The sequence below is a fragment of the Heterodontus francisci genome, chromosome 4 (assembly GCF_036365525.1).
Source record: "Heterodontus francisci isolate sHetFra1 chromosome 4, sHetFra1.hap1, whole genome shotgun sequence".
NCBI lineage: Eukaryota > Metazoa > Chordata > Chondrichthyes > Heterodontiformes > Heterodontidae > Heterodontus > Heterodontus francisci.
Window position 1 is genome coordinate 75,488,027 of NC_090374.1, and position 19,817 is coordinate 75,507,843.

General features: G+C 44.1%; 1 protein-coding gene across 1 annotated transcript in view; it reads left to right on the forward strand.

The window, feature by feature from the left end:
- arsk (arylsulfatase family, member K) overlaps positions 1–19,817 on the forward strand; it is a 234,335-nt gene that overhangs the window by 135,777 nt on the left and 78,741 nt on the right. The gene's annotated exons all lie outside the window — the stretch shown is intronic.

A 19,817-nucleotide genomic window follows, 5' to 3' on the forward strand; every position in this document is an offset into this window, starting at 1 on the left:
GCACTTTTTAAAGAGTAATAGTTCAAATAGTTAACTGTCTCATTGGTTGCTTTCAATCATCAAGACCCTCACTGAGAGTCATTAGACTGCTTTCCCCAAATTTACTGTAGCATAAATCCATTTCTCCTTCCCAATCCTTTCCCTGTGGCATTATTTCTACAAGTTCAAAACCAGGCCTATGCAGGCTTCTCACATGAAAGCATTTGAGCTGATTTAAAGGATAACATATGCATCGTTGATATAATCAATTACGAATTTGAAATCATTTTGCCTACACGAGTGTCAAAATTCCATTGGGCCTGCTCTCTGCCATTTCCTGGAGTTGCTCTTTGCTTTGAATGGAAGGAACTTCTATCCACCCCTTAGAAGACAAAAGCCTGGGATGGAAACTTCCAAAGCTAAGAGTTCACAGTCCTGAGCATACAAGGGGACCGGGTGTAGTCGTGGTGGCTGGTATGGCCAAGTGAGTGAGGGCATACACGCTCCACAAGATCATATGTGTGTCCCAGAAATGGGGTCCAGTGAGTGGTTTGTAGCATCACTTTAAAGGTTTTTAAAAAAAGATCTTTTTCCAGACCCTTGCTGAAGAAGCTAATAGGATATGATCATGGTCAGGGTTAGTTTGGGGTGGGAGTTGGGTCTGGAGTGGGGTTTGGGGGTGGATGGGTGGCAGGTGGCCAGGGCAACCTCCATCCCCATGGGTGGGCAGCTGCTAATGTTTCTGGCAAGCAGGTGAGGGGTTGTTTTAACTCTTCATGATTTTACTTCTCATTAAAATGGTCATTAAAATGTTCATCATTTGGATCCCATCATTTTTTCCCAAGCAGGTTAGCTTAGAACTGCCCCCTAAAGTGGTGCTTGTAGATGAGGCCCCTTGCAATGTCTCGCATGGTCATCACTGGAGGGCACAGTCAGGCACGAGGTCAGCGTAATCACCAGGATCTCAACTGGAGGAATTTCAGAGCCTCAAACTGAAGTACAGCTCTTGCTTGCTTATTGTATATATATTGTTCCTGGCAATTGATAGAGAAGTGCACTTTATCAGACTTTACTTATTGTATGTATATATAGCATAGCACTGTAGCCTAGAGCATATGGCACTGGTCTATCAGCTGAGAGAGTTCAAATTCCGAGCAGTTAGAAAACTATCATATGGATCCAGGCAAAGAGAGAAGGTAAGAAACAGGAAAAGCACAACCTTGTAATGTTCTTCTTTGTAACATATCAAGACTGGTGCTTATGTTGGGAGAGCTGTTTCACAGCAAAAGCCTGAAAGAATCATATCTGACAGCCAAACTCCCAGGATCCTCCATTACCATCCCTGGGTATATCCTGTTGCAACAGCAGATTGACCCAATAGAGGTGGAGTTGGAGTGGGATACAGGTGAGGTTGAGCTTGTCAAGAAATTCTCGATATTTTAAGCCTACAGCAGAACCTGGCCAACTTGCAGGCTGGGGCTGATATGTAGAGGTAGCATGTAAGTGTCAGGCAATGACCATGTCTAATAGAAAAGGATCAACCACCTTCCCCTGACTTTGAATGGCACCACAACCACAGAGTCCCCAACCATTAACTTCCTGAGGGTTACCACTGACCAGAAACATAACTGGACCATCGATATTAACACAATGGCCATAACAGCAGGACCAAGGCTGGGCACTCTGTGACAAATGGTTCACCTCCTGACAAGTCAATCAATGCCTCTTCACCATCATTAAAGCTGAAGTCGCCCCTTGCCTGGAAAGGTGTAGCCACAGCAACATTTAAAATATTCAACACCATCCAAGGCAAAGCAGCCTACTTAATTGATGACCATCATCTTGGTGGTCCCCACATATGTTACTGGGCTGGCTAGTACGCTTTGTCTCACCAAGCATACTTAACGTATTCCCATCATAGTTACAATTGGAGTGATTCCCTGGGCTGAATTGTTGGGCCCTCCCAAAGGCAGGAGCAGAGTTGGGGCGGTCCCTAAAAATACCGGGGCCGGCCGGTATGAAAGTTACAGCATGCCGTTCCTGGTACCGGCAATGTTAACCAGTGCGGGAGGGAGGGTGGAACAGGAACCCCCTCTCCTCCCTATTGAGGCCAATTAAATTAGTTAAAAAGCTCATTAAGAGCTTGTTGGATGGGGAGGGTGGAATATTTAAAGGGGCTCACGAGTTTCGGGAGCTGCCAGTTTCTGATCATCTGAAGTGGAAAGCCAGTCACGGCTGCCCCAGGGCATCACTATGGCCCCATAAGGTGGACAGTGGGGCAAAGGGAGAATCGGAATTTGTAAGGAGGTACCCTTGGTGCTGCGCAGTTGGTGGGGAGAATGGGCACATCGCTCGGATATTGAATGGCATTGTCACCTCCTGGCATTGTGGGGGTAGAAGAGCAGGGGGCAAGGCTGAAGGCTGCCAAGGACAATTGGGCAGCCAGGTGTTCAAAAGGAAGGCTGCAACTGGCAATGGAGGCACAACTGTCAGATTGTGGGCCCAATTACGATGAGGAGCAACACTGTCTGCAGCAAGGGTGGAACACTGGACATCAGGAGGGCACAGAAAAAGAAGAGGGGCAGGAAGGCAACAGAGGCCATACCCTCCACACAGGATCTGCTGCTGAAGACGGAGCTACCTGGAGGTGACCAAGATCCAGTCCTGCAGGAGACTGCGACTCTCCACAGAGATCTGTGCCCTCATCTCCAAAGACCTCACAACTTGCAGCACTGGTCGCCATGTCCTGCCAATGGCTGTCAAAGTCGCTGTGACCTTGAACTTCTTCATTTCTAGCTCCTTCCAAAGATGAGCTGCAGACCTTGGTAGCATCTTGAAGACAGTTGCACTTCACTGCATCGCGTTGGTCACTGACGACAGAGTTGGACAGCCACATTCACTTCACAACAGACATGACCTCCCAGGGACTCAGGCCAGTGGGTTTCACCTCCATCGCTGGATTCCCTCAGCTGCAGGGCATCATCGATTGCACCCATGCCGCCATCAAGGCACCCAGTGACTGGCCGGTGAGTTCCATCAACAGAAAGGGCTTCCACTCCTTCAACATCCAACTGATCTGTGACCACAACAAGAGATTCCTCCATGTGTGCGCCTGCTTTCCTGGTAGCTGCCATGACTCCTTCATCTCTGCCAGTCCAGGCTGCCTCAGAGCTTCACTTCAACTCCCAAAGTACGTGGATGGATCCTCGGGAACAAAGGACATTCCTCGAAGAGATGGCTGACCCCTCTACAGGAGCTGAGTAGGGCAACGATTGAGCAAGCCATCGGGCTTCTGAAGTTGCAATTCTGGTGCCTGGACCGGTCAGGTGGTGCCCTCTATTACTGTCCTGCAAGGGTCATGGTCATGGTGGTGGTCTGCTGCACTCTCCAAAACATGACCTTTCAGAGAGATGTGGACCTTGAGGTCAGCATCCTGTATCCATTAGTGCGTGCATTTTGGCTGTTGCACTGGACCCATTACTTTGATTTCCTCTTTTTCGTCTCCCTTTTTCTTTTTGTCTTTTTACCCCACCTAGACCCCTCTCTCCTGTCATCATGTCTCTTTTCAATTCTCTCCTCTCAGGTACTCTGCCCTTCCAAATCCTTATACCAACCCTTCAATACTCTTCAACCTTCCAGCTGCCGTTTCAGGCTTGATTCCCTCTTAGATAAGCATAGAACTTCCCTCCGAGTCTTTCTTGGCATCCTCAGAAGGGCCCATCAAGATACTTGTCACTCATCACTGCCTCCTTTACAAGGACCAGCCCCAATTACCCCATCCTATTGCTTGGCAGACTTTCCTGCCCAGTGCACTCATTGGGAACTCATCTTTCCTACCCTCTTCCCATCTTACTTAACCCTCCCAATGCTGATCCTGTGGACTCTGCCAGCAGGTCAGTTATCACTGCCCCTCTATGCATCTCCCTCCAGAATGACCCTTCACTTGTAAACAAAGTCCTCACCATCCATGTGCTTATTGTAGATGATTGCATTGACATCATAGCCTTGATAGAAACTGGCTGAGGGGTGATAACACCTTCTCCCTAAATGAAGCCTCCCGTCGCCTGGCTATACCTTCCACCACTTGCCCAGCCCAAATCACTGTAGTGGCAGTGTGGCTCTTATTGCCAAATCGCACCTTGGTCTGTGCCCCTATTCACCTGACATCTTCTCACCTTGTTTCACCCCTCTCACCTAAAATCCTCATTCACTCCCATTCACTCAAGTATGGTACCAAATTGCTCACCAAGATATCTTCATTGCTTTCGTCCCTTTGTTTCTGTACCAAGCAACTTCACATCCACAGTAATTTCAACCTCCATCTCAATTCATCATGTTCTCTCTCCTGTGAGTTTACTACTCTCCTATCATCCCTTAATCTCACCCATCACATAAACTCCATGACCCATACTGAAGGCTTCAACCTCCATTCGGATCAATCACAGATCAGGTCCTTGTATTGCTCTCTATCCACATCCCCCTTACCCCTCCCAACCACACTTCCTTTTGTTTATGCCCGTAGAAAAAACTCTCCCCCAAGTCATTTACAACTACACTTGCAAATTCCCAACACTCAAGCCTTTGGCCCACCATTCACAACAGCTACTCAATCAGCACCCTTACCTCCACCTTTGGTGCCCTTGTCCCCATTAAAACTATTACTCTCTCTCTGGTTGTTCCCCTGATACAACCTCATACAAACATATGAACATCACACATATGAACATACAAATTAGGAGCAGGAGTAGGCCACTCAGCCTTTCGCGCCTGCTCCGCCATTCAATAAGTTCATGACTGAACTGATTACTCCACATTTCCACCTACCCCCGATAACCTTCCACCCCCATGCTGATCAAGAATCTATCTACCTCTGCCTTAAGTCCAAGAGATGCAGACTTGAATGTATATGGTGGACACCTGGTTCCGTCATTCATTGTCAGATCTGGCTGGACCACATAAATTTCTATCAGGCCCTGATCTCCTGTACCAAAACTGCTCTCTATTCCAAGAGCATGCTGCAATGCAAACATAACACTCAGCTTCTCTTCTCTAATACAAACAATCGTCCTAAACCCCTCTCCCATGTCTCCTCCACCCTCACCCCCAACAGATGCAAGGAGTTTGTAGACTTTTTTGTCACTAAGATTGAGACCATCTGTTCAGCTGCCTCTGCCACTTCCCTCCCTTCTCCTAGTCCATTCGACCAAACTTTCCCTAAGGATCCCCTTGCCCTAGCCTTGAACTCGACACTTTTTCTAGTTTCTTATCTTTCTCATCATATGTCCTCTCCAAGCTTATCTTGTCCATGAGATTCACCTCCTGTGCCCTTGATCCTATTTGCAGCAAAAGAATGACAACCCAACTTCCCTTCCTGGCCCCAATGTTCATGGTCCTCTCTCCTCGGGTACTGTCCTCCTCCCCTTTAAATTTGCCATCATCAACCCTATCCTCAAAAAACACACCCTTGATCCCTTTATCCTTGCAAGCAGCCGCCATTTCCAATTTCCCTTTCCTCTCAAAGGTCCTTGAATGTGCTGTCGTCTTCCAAATCTGTGCCCATCTTTGCCAGAACTTCGTGTTTGAATCTCTTCAATCAGGTTTCCACTCCTGCCAGACTACTGAAACTGCCCTTATCAAAGTCACAATTGACATCCTATGTGACTTCACCATGGTAAACTGCCCCTTCTCATCCTTCTCGACCTGTCTGAAGCCTTTGTCACCATTGACTGCATGATCCTCATCCAACAAGTTTCCTCCTTTGTCCAGCTGGGTGGGAATGCACTTGCATTGCCTTATTCTTATCTATCCAATCATAGCCAGAGAATCACCTGCAATGACTTCTCTTCCTCCTCCTGCACCATTACCTCTGAAATTCCTCAAGGACCTATCCTTTGCCCCCTCCTATTTCTCATCCACATGCTGTCCCTCAGTGACATCATCTGAGAATGCATTAGGTTCCACATGTACATTGATGACACTCAGCCCTACTTCGTCACCACCTCTCTTGACCCCTTCAGTGTCTCTAATTTGTCACACTGCTTGTTGCACATCCAATACTGGATGAGCAGAAATTTCCTCTTACAGAATATTTGGAAATCTGAAGCCATTCTTTTCAGTCCCTGTCACAAGCTCTGTTCCCTAGCCACTGACTCTTTCTCTCTCAATGGAAATTGTTTCAGACCATTCACAACCTTGGTGTAATATTTGACTTAGAGATAAGTTCCTAACTACACATGCGCTCCATCATCAAGAACGCCTGCCTCCACCTCCATAAAGTCGCCCAACTCTGCTCCTGCCTCAGCTCATCTGCTGCTGAAACCCTCATCCATTCCTTTGATACCTCTAGACCTGACTATTCTAAAGCTCATCTGGTCAGTCAGCCTCCCATCTTACATTCTCCATAAACCTGAGCTAATCCAAAACACTACTGCACATGTCCTAATTCACACCAAGTCCTGTTCACCCAAAACCCCATTGTTTCCTAATCTGGCAACACCTCAATTTTAAAATTCCCATTCTTGTTTTCAAATCCCTCTATAGCCTCTCCCCTCCCCATCTCTGTAACCTCATCCGGTCCTACAAACTGTTAAGATCTCTGTGCACTTCCAATTCTGGCCTGTTATGTGTCACTGATTTTAACCGCTCCACCATTGGTGGCCAAGCTTTCTGTTGCCTACCCTCCCTTGATTGAATACTCTATCTTGATTGATTTCTTTGAGGAGGTAACAGAAAAGGTTGATCAAGGCACTGCAGTAGATGTTGTATGCATGGACTTTCAGAAGGCATTTGACAAAGTGTCACGCAGGAGGTTGATTCAGAAGATGGAAGTCCACAGATTTAAGGGGATAGTGTAGGTATGGATAAAAAATGAGCTATTGACAGGAAGCAAAGATGGATGGGTGTTTTTCAGACTGGGAGGTGGTTAGCAGTGGTGTTCCCCAAGAGTCAAATTTGGTTGCATTACTCTTTGGAATTTTTATAACCGACTTACACTCGGGTGTAAAGAGCAGCATTATAAAGTTTGCAGATTATATGAGACTTGGCAAAGTAGTAGATCATGATAAGGATAGTTATAGACTTCAGGATGACATAGACAGGATGGTGAAATGGGTAGAAGCATGGCAGAAAGAGCTCAGTGTGGACAAATGTGAAGTGATGCACTTTGGGAGGACTAATATGGAAAGATAGTGCACTATAAGTAGCACAATTTTGAAAAGTGTAGATGAGCAGAGAAACCTTGGTGTCTATTCATACAAATCCTTAAAGGTAGCATGACAAGTTAATAAAGTGACAAAAGCATATGGATATCTCAGGTTTATAATTGGAGCAATATAATATAAAAGCAGAGAGATCATGTTGAAACTCCATAAATCACTATTTCAGCCTCATCTGGAGTATTGAGGGCAATTCTGAGCATTACACTTCAAGAAAGATGGAAAGGCTTTAGAAAAGGTACAGAGGAGATTTACTGGATGTTATCAGGGATGCAGGACTTTAGTTCTGAGGAATAGTTGGAAATGTTAGGACTGTTCTCCTTGGAACAGTGAATATTAGGAGGTGACCTAACGAAGTTTTCAACATGATGAGAGGACCTGATAGAGTAAATAGGGAAACAATATTCCCTCTTCTGAGTGGGTCAATAACTAGAGGTCATGGATTCAAAAAAATTGAAAAAGATCTAGATGGGATTTGAGGTGAAGTATTTTCATTCAGAGAGTTTTTGGGATCTGGAACACTCTACCTAAAACGGTGGTGGAAGCTTATTCCATAAATAATTTTAAATGGAGTTGGACAGGTCCTTGAGGATGAGGTACTTACAGGGTTATGGACAAAAATCAGTGATGTCGGATGCAGCATGACTGCACTTTCAAAGAACCAGAATAGTCCAGATGGGCCAAATGGCCTGCTGTATGTTTCTATGGTTCTATATTTTACCACATTAAAGGCATGATATAGGCTATTGTTGTTGGGAGCACACAGGAACAACCATGGATTTTGGGGCACTTGAATCCAGAGTGATTAGCGAGTTGTGACATAAGCTGAATTATCTATCTCTGGCTGTTGCTTTCAAGTGGTCTCTATGCTCTAAATAGCAGACAATCTCATTGATTTAATTAATAGAGGATAACTGTAAATAAATAGTTTCTTTCGTGATGAAAACCCAAATGTAGAAATATGCGGCTGAATTTTACGAGTGCGCCGCATCTCGCGGAGGCGCGCTCGGAAGTCAGCCGCGTGCCCGCGCTTAGCGGCCGCTGCAGAGGCCCCACGATATTATGCGTGGGGGCTCATTTAAATGGAGGGGGCAGAACAGCCGCCCCTGATATGAAGAGGGGGCGGCCGCCGCGTCCCCGGCAACGGTGTCCGGCGACACCGCGCAGGCGCCAGTGCCATTTTTAAAGGGCTTTAGGCCCTTCGGCCTTATTAAAAGTTTTAAAGTGAAAGAATGATTAAAAAGGCAGATATTCATTTATTTACATTTTCAATTCCCTGTCCCACACCCCCAATGAGTAATAAATGTGTAATTGGCCCTCTCCCCCTGAAAACGAGTTTCATTCCGGATCTGAACTTGCCCCCCCCAAACGTAGTAAGCTTTGACACTCAACCCCTTCCCAACGTCCCCACAACCAATAGAACAGGCTTTTCCCACTCCCCACCACACCCCCCCACCCCCGGCCCTGATAATTATACTCCTTCCCTGTCCTCACCAGTGTCTCGCCTCGGAACTCCGTACAGAGTCCCGAACGCGTGTGAGTTGTGGCTGGCGTCTATAAGATCGGCGTGGGACAGCTGCCGGAACCAGGTGAGTTAATTTGCAATTGATTTTAATGGAGTTTCTTATTTAAATGAAGGCCCCAACGCCAACGCACTGAGGCCTCACCACCAGTATGCAGTGGAGCCTTCTTGGCGTCATGGGCCACTCCTGCATATATTTTATGGGCCTCCCTGTAAATCCAGCCCATGAAGTGGTATCTGAGTATTGTGGCAGTGCATGGTTGGGAATTGGGTCAGTTTTCTTCCCCGGGCCTCAAGAAACCTGGCAGCTAATGGAAGGTAAGGAGTCTTTTTCCATCACTGCTTGTGGGCCACGAGGAGCAGGAGTGCTTCCCCCAGTTCACCAAGCAAATCCGTTTCTAACAAAACACTATCTGCAGTCAGTTGGGAGGTCAGAAGTAGAAGGCACCCACATCACTTATCATCTGTCCATCATAAATTGGGGGCTCTGAACAAGGATTTTTGAAACATCAGATTAAATGAGAGATTTGGAAATAGGAGGAAAATTGACCTCTAAAGCTGGAAAATTGAACAGACAGGTTTGCTTGTATCATTCTTTTCTTCTCTACTGTGCTAGAAACAAACCACATGGCCACATTTAATGCTAAAGTGTTTGTAGAGCAGGGAGACATAACCCTTAAAACAATTAAGTATTGTTACAAGGACTTTGATTTGTATTAAAAATTTAAAATTCTGTGTGTTTTAAAAAACTAAAAAAGGATTTCAGTGGACATTGAGACACCTGCAAAAAGCTGAAACTTTTGAATGTTTTGAAAGGAAGTTCTAAACAAAAACTGAACTTTATGGGTGTTTGAAAGGAAGCTGAACTTGTACACAAGAACAGGAAAACAGGTAATTTCAAGGAAACCAGCAAGGGGTTTGACCTCTTGGCTACTCTTTGACTGACAAGAGAGCCTTTATGACTGGACAAGTGACTTAATTCTGGAAGTTTCAGTTTCACTTTGGACCTTTTAAAAAAGCCAGTGAATTGGACAAAGAGCAGGCATTTGAAATTTGGTTTTGACCTGCCTGGAGATCAGAGAGGAAGACCCAGAAAAAGTCTTACCTCTCTCTGTAAAGTAATCCTGCACCTCTTGAGATCTCTTAGTTCATGTTGCCTCCTGTGTTTTAAGAACTCCTGAAATCTGAAGAAATCTTCTACTGTTATCCTGCTGCTTTAAGACCTAAGCAGACCTGTTGCTGTACCCTGATGGAAGACTTTATGTGAGGCCTGCAGCAGTTGAATTGCCATGAACGCCCACCCGTCACAGACTGTTCATCAACCTCGCCTGGAAAGACTTCCATTGGCCAACTATTCGCCTCTGGGACACCTCACCAAACCAAAGAACTTCCTACCAGAATGTGACAAACTAAATTATTTTATTCATTTTATTCCTATGAAATAGCTGTAAACCAAAATCATTTTCCCCCAGTTAACTGGCTTTTGGATGCATGTGTGTGAACATGAGGGCTAAGGAGAATAAGGAAATTTAAAATCTTTTTGTATAAAGATTTACTTCATTATTGGTTAAGACTTAGTGTTATAATAAATAGTTAATTTTGTGGATGATTAAAGAAACCTGGTCAAATATAGTATCTAATTGGCTGTTCTTCGGTAAGTGGGAAAATTTATTGATATGCTGTGACCCGTGGAGAAGTGGGACTGAATTAACAGTGCACTCTTCCCACCTCGATCTAACATTATTGAAGAATTAAAACCCTTAGCTGCCCAGGTGGGAGTCATTTTCAAAAATAGTACTTAAGAATCTATCCAGCCATTTTAATCTTACTCCGGAGCCAAAAGAAGCAAGCATGGAATCTGAAACTGAAAAGCCCTAGCTAAAATTGAATTTGAAATGCAAAAATTAGAATTCCAAAAGGAAAAAGAGGAAAGAGAATTGCAGTTTCAAAAGGAAAAAGAGGAAAGAGAGTTTCAGTTGAAAAGAGAGGAGATGCAATTGCAGAAGAAAAGATAGGAAAGAGACGCAGCGGCAAAAAAGTTGGAGATTGATAGGCTGCAAGCACAAAGGGGGAATGCTACCAGCAATTCAATTATTAACCTTCATTTGGAACAGAACTTTGACGTTATGAGACACTCGCGACTAGTGCCAAAATCTAATGCGGAGGTGGTCAAGTCTTATTTTATCTCCTCTGAGAAAATAGTGACTAGGCTAAAATGGCCAAAAGAATATTGGACTCTTCCCTTACAAGGCAATTTAGTAGGTGGGGATCACAAAGCTTTTTCTCTGTTGTCGGAAGAGAGCTCTTTTGACTGTGACCAGATGAAAACTGCTCTATTAAATGCATATGAGTTAGTTCCTGAAGCCTATTTAGAAATGCTAGGAAAAGACCCGCCCAAATGTTCATTGAATTTGAAAGAATTAAAGACATAGCTTTCAATCGCTGGATACGATCTCTAAAAATTGAACTCTTCTATGAAATTTTGAAAGAGATTATTCTATTAGAAAATTCAAAAACAACATTCCCATTAATATAAGAACCCATTTTGAGGAGCAAAGAATTACAAGAGAGAAGCTTCTGTGATGGCAGACAACTATGTGCTTACTCATAAATCCTTTTTAAGGGATAACTCTTCCATTGTAATCCCCAGAGGTCTGGGAAGGACAGAAAGTGATAAAAGATGGGGTGTTAGTGAAAAGGGAACCAAAAGTGAGAATGCAAGAAGCCCTCCACCAGTAAGGAAAGAAAGTGCAGAGGGCAGGAATGTCTTCCACAGACCTGTGTGTTCCCATTGCAGTAATGCAGGGCATGTGAAAGCTTAAAGGGGAAGCCAGTAAATGTTGTAGGAGTTCACAACGCTATCCTGGAAAAAGATGCTCAAGCAGGCAGCAAGGGAACAAGTCTGTGGCCATAACCACAGTAATGGACCCCTCAAAGAATGGTGCCATAGATGTGGCAGATACAGAAAAAATTTCTGAGGGTTACCAGGATTTCATTTTAAATGGAAGTTGTCCCCGTACCCTTCTGATGAGGCAGGCAAATCCATTGTCCTGCTCAGAGATGCAGGCGTCATTCAATCTTTAATATGAACATATGAATTAGGAGCAGGAGTAGGCCACTCGGGCCCTCGAGCCTGCTCTGCCATTCAACAAGATCATGGCTGATCTGATTGTAACCTCAACTCCACATTTCCACCTACCCCTAATAACCTTTCACGCCTTGCTTATCAAGAATCTATCTACTTCTACCTTAAAAATATTCAAAGACTCTGCTTCCACCACCTTATGAGGAAGAAAGTTCCAAAGACTCACGACCCTCTGAGAGAAAAAAATTCTCTTCATCTATGTCTTAAATGGGTGACCCCTTATTTTTAAACAGTGACCCCTAGTTCTAGATTCTCCCACAAGAGGACACATCCTTTCCACATCCACCCTGTCAAGACTCAATCAAGTCGCCTTACTCTTCTAAACTCCAGCGGATACAAGCCTAACCTGTCCAACCTTTCCTCATAAGACAACCTGCCCATTCCAGGTATTAGTCGAGTAACCTTCTCTGAACTGCTTCTAACGCATTTACATCCTTACTTAAATAAGGAGATCAATACTGTGCACAGTATTCCAGATGTGACCTCACCAATGCCCTGTATAACTGAAGCATAACCTCCCTACTTTTGTATTCAACACACCTTGCAAGAAACAATAACATTCTATTAGGTTTCCTAATTACTTGCTGTACCTGCATATTAACGTTTTGCGATTCATGCTCTGGGACACCCCGATCCCTCTCCATCTCAAAGCTCTGCAATCTTTCACCATTTAGAGAATATGCTTCTTTTTTATTGTTCCTGCCAAAAATGGGCTATTTCACATTTTCCCACATTATACTCCATTTGCCAGATCTTTGCCCACTCACTTAACCTATCCATATGCCTTTGTAGCCTCCTTATGTCCTCTTCACAGCTTACTTCCTACCTATCTTTGTGTTATCAGCAAATTTACCAACCATACCTTCGGTCCCTTCATCTAAGTCATTTATATAAATTGTAAAAAGTTGAGGTCCCAGCACTGATCCCTGTGGCACACCACTCTTTACATCTTGCCAACCAGAAAATAACCCATTTATGCCTACTGTCTGTTTCATGTTGACTAGCCAATCTTCTATCCATGCCAATATGTTACCCCCTACACCATGAGCTTTTATTTTCCACAATAATCTTTGATGTGGCACTTTATTAAATGCCTTCTGGAAATCTAAGTACAATACATCCATCGATTCCCCTTTATCCACAGCACATGTTACTTCTTCAAAGAACTCCAATAAATTGGTGAAACATGATTTCTCTTTCACCAAACCATGTTGATTCTGCCTGATTGCCTTGAATGCTGGATAAAGGCATGACCTTTCCACCAGACAGCTCACTTCAGGCAAAGGTTCTGGTAAAAGGCACTGAAGATGGGGAAATGTCCATGCCCCTGTATCGGATCCAGCTGCAGTGTGATCTAGTCTCTGGACCAGTTGCAGTAGGGATTGTTCCTAGTTTGCCTGTGGCAGGAACAGACTTGCTACTGGGCAATGATTTGGCTAGAGGCAGGGTGATAGCAGCCCCAGAGGTCTTAGACCAGCCAAATGAGGCCAAGAAGATGGAATAAGTACCGGAGGAAGTCCCTGAAATATTCCTTGACTGTGTGGTAACTAGGTCTGTGGCTAAGCAAGCTGTGTCAGAGAGAGCTGACCCAGTAATTCAGCCAGATGACCCTGAGGTCTGGCTGGCTGAAACATGTTTTAGCCATTTAGGGGAGGAGAAGGAAGTACATAGTAGATCCTCTTTAATTGAAGCCCAACAGGCAGACTTTGATTTATAAGAATAGAGCAGACTGCCTGTTCTGAGGCAGAGGCAGAGAAAATGCCTGAATATTATTACTTTAAAAATTGAGTAATAATGAGGAGATGGACACCTCTGCAGCGACCTGCTGAAGAGCAGTGGACACAGGTCCAGCAAACTTTAGTCTCCCCTAAATATCGTAGGGAGATTTTTGAGGATTGCCCATGAAATCCCAATGGCTGGGCATGTGGGTATTAGAAAGACCCAGATCTGGAGAAGCTGAAATTTTTATTGGCCTCAAATCCACAAGGATATGGTTAAATTTTGTAGGACCGGCCATACCTGCCAGGTTGTTGGGAAACCACAACCTGCAATCAAACTTGCTCCACTGATCCCCATCCCTACTTTCAAGGAACCCTTCAGCAGAGTTCTGGTCAATTGTGTGGGAACACTACCCAAAATTAGGACAGGTTGCCAATATCTCCTAACCATCATGGATGTGGCCACCCAATTCCCAGAAGCCATACCCTTAAGGAAAATTACTACCAAAGCCATAGTTGAGGGGCTGACCCAGTTTTGCACACCATACAGCCTGTCCAAAGAAATTCAGTTTGGTCAAGGAACTAATTTCATGTCTTGAACATTCCAGGAGGTCCTACACAGCCTTGGTATTGACAGCTGAAATCGTCAGCATACCACTCACAGTCTCAAGGGGCTCTGGAATGGTACCATCAAACCCTGAAAACCATGATCAGGCCATAATTGCTGTGATTACCCCCATGACTGGGATAAAGGGGTAGCTTTCTTGCTATTTGCCACCAAAGATTCACCAAATGAATCCACAGGCTTCAGCCCATTTGAATTAGTGTTTGGACATGAGGTGAGAGGCCCCCTGAAAATGATCAAGGAAAAATTCTTCGATCAAAGGGAGGAAAACTCATTACGAAATTATGTGTTCACTTTTTGCGAGAGACTTTTTAAAACCTGTCTTGTCGCAGCAAAACACCTAAAAGCATTTCAGCAAAGCATGAAAAGACAGGCAGATAAAAAAGTGGCAGTGCGAGAATTTAAACCAGGGGACCAGATTCTGGTACTGCTACTATTGCAAGGCAAACCTCTAAAATCCAGACTTAGTGGCTCATATAGTATAGGGCAAAAGGTGAATAATGTGAATTACTTGATTAATACCCCAGACTGGCAGAAAAAGCAAAGACTGTGTCATATCAATATGCTAAAACAATACCAAAGCCAGGAACCATATAGACCAGTAAGTGTATGTCAGGCAGTAAGAGCAGTAGAGAAAGACAGCCCTAGTGAAGATGGTGTAGGCGAGGAAGGGAACACGGAAAATTCTGAAATTGACCCCCCCCGCCCCACCCAGCCCCACCACTATAAAATTGGAAAATACAGAAATATTAAGGATTTTGTGTTGGAGGCGGGGCAAAAAGGCAAAAGAAAGCCGCCTCTGACTTTTCATGCCCCCCGCCCCACCCAGAGTGATCCTTTGGCGCTTTCAAGGCTAAATGTCCCTCGTCAGGATCTTTAAAGGTATTGCAGAGGGCATGGACCCAGGCCCAGTGCCCGAACCCCAGACCTCAGGTAAGTGGGTGGGGAAGGGGTGGTCATGCAGTCCAGGGGGAGGGGAGTCCTGGGGGATAAACTAGTTCCTGGTGGGTGTCCTCCATGGGCCACAGATTGCCCATGGAAGAGGGGCACCGCCCCAAGCCCACAGGGAGGGCACCTCATGTTACAAGGTGTTGTCCTCGTGTGGCGGAAGCCCCCCCATAGCTGGTAAGATCCCAACAGTGACGGGAAGATGCCTTTAATTGGCTGATAATAGACCATTTAAGGGCTTCAATTGCTCTCTGGGAGGGAAGGCCATCATCAGCCTATCCTGGTCCCGGGAAGATTGCTTGGTGACAAGGAACGGGATGTCCGCCTGCTCCCCCGCCACTTGTAGCGATACTTTGTGACCCCCACCTTCAACTCCATCTCAAGGGGCCACATAAAATCCCGGCCCATGTTCGATTATCTCTCTGACCAACAGAGACAGGATTTGTCACCCCTGATGGCTTAGTTTATATCAATGTAAACAATATCAATCATTTGGTTTAAAGAATGCCCCAGCAACTTTCCAGAGACTAATGAACCAGATGGTAGCTGGTTTAAACTGTGTCGTCTAGCTGGGTGACTTGTCAGTTTACAGTGAGATCTGGGAAGACCACTTCAACCATACAAGGGAACTCTTTCAGGACCACTAATCTCCACTTGGAGAAGCAGGGATTAACCAGGGATAGTCAGCATGGCTTTGTCAGGGGGAGATCGTGTCTGACAAATTTGATTGAATTTTTCGAGGAGGTTACTAGAGGTGTAGATGAGGGTAAAGTAGCTGATGTAGTCTACATGGACTTCAGTAAGGCTTTTGATAAGGTCCCGCATGGGAGATTGGTTAAGAAAGTAAAGGCCCATGGGATCCAGGGTAATTTGGCAAATTGGATTCAAAATTGGCTTCGTGGCAGGAGGCAGAGGGTGATGGTAAAGGGTTGTTTCTGCAAGTGGAAGCCTGTGACCAGTGGTGTACCACAGGGATCGGTGCTGGGACCCTTACTGTTTGTAGTGTACATTAATGATTTAGACGTGAATATAGGAGGTATGATCAGTAAGTTCGCAGATGATACGAAAATTGGTGGTGTCATAAATAGTGAGGAGGATAGCCTTAGTCTACAGGACGATATAGATGGGCTGGTAAGATGGGTGGAGTAGTGGCAGATGGAGTTTAATCCTGAGAAGTGTGAGGTGATGCACTTTGGGAAGTCTAACAAAGCAATGGATTATACAATGGATGGTAGGACCCTAGGGAGTACAAAGAGTCAGAGGGACCTTGGGGTGCTTGTCCATAGATCACTGAAGGCAGCAGCACAGGTAGTTAAGGTGGTTAGGAAGGCATATGGGATACTTGCCTTTATTAGCTGAGGCACAAAATATAAGAGTAGGGGGGCTATGATGGAGCTGTATAAAACGCTGGTTCGGCCACAGTTGGAACACTGTGTACAGTTCTGGTCACCACACTACAGGAAGGATGTGATTGCAATGGAGAGGGTGCAGAGGAGATTCATTAGGATGTTGCCTGGGCTGGAATATTTCAGTTATGAAGACCGACTAGATAGACTGGGGTTTTTTTCCTTGGAGCGGAGAACGCTGAGGGGGGACCTGATTGAGGTGTACAAAATTATGAGGGGCATTGATAGGATAGATAGGAAGAAACTTTTTCCCTTAGTGGAAAGGTCAATAACTAGGGGGCATAGATTTAAGGTAAGGGTCAGGAGGTTTAGAGGGGAGTTGAGGAGGAATTTTTTCGCTCAGAGGGTGGTTGGAATCTGGAACACACTGCCTGAAGGAATGGTAGAGGCGAGGACACTTACGACATTCAAGAAATATTTAGATGAGCACTTGAAACGCCATAACATACAAGGCTATGGGCCAAGTGCGGGGAAATGGGATTAGTTAGGTCAGGTGCTTGATGGTCGGCATAGGCTCGTTGGGATGAAGGGCCTGTTTTTGTGCTGTAAAACTCTTTGACTCTCTGACCTAGAAAAAGCTCACCTAATGGCCAATCTAGCAAAGAGTAAATTCACCAAGGCTATAGTAGCCTATTTAGGCCACATTGTAGGCTAAGGTCAGGTGTTGCCAAGGGCAGCAAAAGTGCAAACCATAGTAGGTTTCCCCATTCCCAAAACAAGGAAATCATGCAATTACTGTAAATGTGCAGTTTCAACCAAAAATCTGTTGCCAACTTCAGCTGCTGATCTGCCCCTTTAACTGAATTACTAAAGAAAAGTGCAAAAACAGTGTGGTCAGAGCAGTATCAGCTGGATTTTGAAAAGCTGAAGGCAATTTTAACAAATGACCCAGTATTGGCAGTCCCAAAGTTTAACAAGCCCTTTAAGACAGCACCCCATCCTTCACCTTGAACATTCACTGTCAGAATGGGGGCAGTCTTACTCCAAGGTGATGATTCAGGCCTCGAGAGGCCAATTGGCTATTTTTCAAGAAAACTAAACAAACCTCAAAGAAAATATTCCACAATAGAGAAGGAGACATTAGGACTCTTAATATCCCTTCAACATTTCGAGGTCAATGCAAAAGTTGGACACAGAGAAATCCTACACTGACCACAACTCCCTAACATTCCTAGAAAAATTCAAAGATAAAAATGCCAGACTGTTTTGATGGATCTTACTTCTCCAGCTGTTCAATCTGAAAATTGTTCATGTGGCTGGAAAGGACAACCTTATTGCAGACGTGCAGTCCTGAATTTAAAACACTATACTACCAGAAATGTGTAAAGAAATCATGACTGAAAGCCTGAAGAATGCAAGAGATGAATGTGTGTAGACGTGTGTGCTATCCTATGTCTTACTTTTAAAAAAAAGAAACAACAAAAAAAGAAATGCAAAGGAATTTCAATTTTTCCCTTTTTGTGGGGAGGTGTTATGGTCACGGAAGGAGCAGTGATGAAACATAAAATGAACTGGAGGAATTATGAAACAAAACTCAACTGTTTGAAATGAGCTACAAGAAAATGGACATATTTAAGCTACAGGCAAGATGGAGGAGAGGTCAGGTGATCCCCTCCTGTACTGTCAATAAACAAGCCTGTCGGCAAAGACAAAACACATGAACCGCGTCTGAATTAACTTTAGGGAAAATCATCTTGAAATGGAAAGAAGCCCATTTCATGTTAATGATCCCTACCTACAGGAATGGGACTAACAAAGATTCTGTAGACTGAGTGACTCCACATCTCAAACCAAAATGAATAGGTGTACCATTGTAACAGAATGGTCCCCATCCAGATGCCAACATATAGTAATGGTTTCCATATCCAGGCCCATTGTGTGCTCACAACAGTGGAGAGGGCCCTTTGTCACCTGACAAAGGAATGCCAAATGTAATGGATTTTTACCTTAAAAGGTGGCTCTCTGGAGAGAGAGCAGAGATCAACCAAAGACCACAGAAAACCAGTTCCAGCTAGAGGCTGTGAGATACGGTCCAGCTAAGCAGAAGAACCCTGCTGAATAACAACTTGAACAACTACTGCAGCAGAGAAATTGTGAGGTGACTTTGGGAGTCTTCATCTGTGAAAGTAAACCAGTTTCACACCACCAACTGTGGGCTGAGTTTAACCACAGAAGACTACAACACTTCAGCAACTCCAAAACAAGGAACATTCAGGCTTACAACACCATTATAAAATTTCCTCCTGAAAGAAACTCTGAAGGTTTTTTAAGCAACAGACTTTTTCCAGTAATTTGGACTTTAATTGTATCCTACCCTTTTCTCTCCAACTATTCTTGTGTATGAATGTGTGTGAATGTGTGTGTGGGTGAAGTTGCAATCATTTCGAGAATTGTTTAGAAATAAATAGTATTTTTTCATCTGTGAGAAAACCTGTTATTTGTCTGTTTATTTGATCCTAAAAACACTCAGGGACTAACACACCATTTTTAACAAAACACTATCTGCGTTCATAATAAAAACAAAGTGCTGGAAATACTCAGCAGGTCTGGCAGCATCTGTGGAGAGAGAAGCAGAGTTAATGTTTCAGGCCAGTGACCTTTCATCAGAACTGTTCTGTTTTCACTACCAATTCTAGGGGATTTTTGTCTTCACAGTGGGAACACAATCTGCGTGAGATTAAGGATTTATTGAAATTGTGAGGGACAGTAAGGAACCCACAAGGAGTAATGCAAGATTGCATTTAATTCTAAAGGATGAGGAAGGAACAATGAGCAAAGTAGAAGTAAAGGAACAGTTGGGATCTAGCAATCATAATGTTCTGACATAATGCTTCAGAGTAGATATAAGGGCAGAAAGCAAAAGGAAACCAATTTAAAAAGTTACATTTTAAACAAGCTGAATTTAAGGGTATGAAGAAATATGTAGGAATGGTAAAATGTGTGAAGATATGAAATAAATCTGGAATAGTTTCAATGGGATAATTTTTAAGTTGTAAAGGGAAGTTATCCCTGTAATAAGTTAGAGACAGAATAAAAGTGTAAGAGCAGTTTGACTTTATAGAGTTATGAAAGGCATTAGGGAAAAAGAGGAAGAATACAAATGTTTAAATGTTCAGTAAAGGACCTATATAAGATCTATAAAGGTAGGCTGAGGAATGCCAAGAAACCAATGAGGCCTGCAAAGAAGGATCACAGAAACCATAGCTAGGACCATGAAGTAGAAAAGTAAAGAATTCTTCAGGTGTATTAGAGTTAAACAA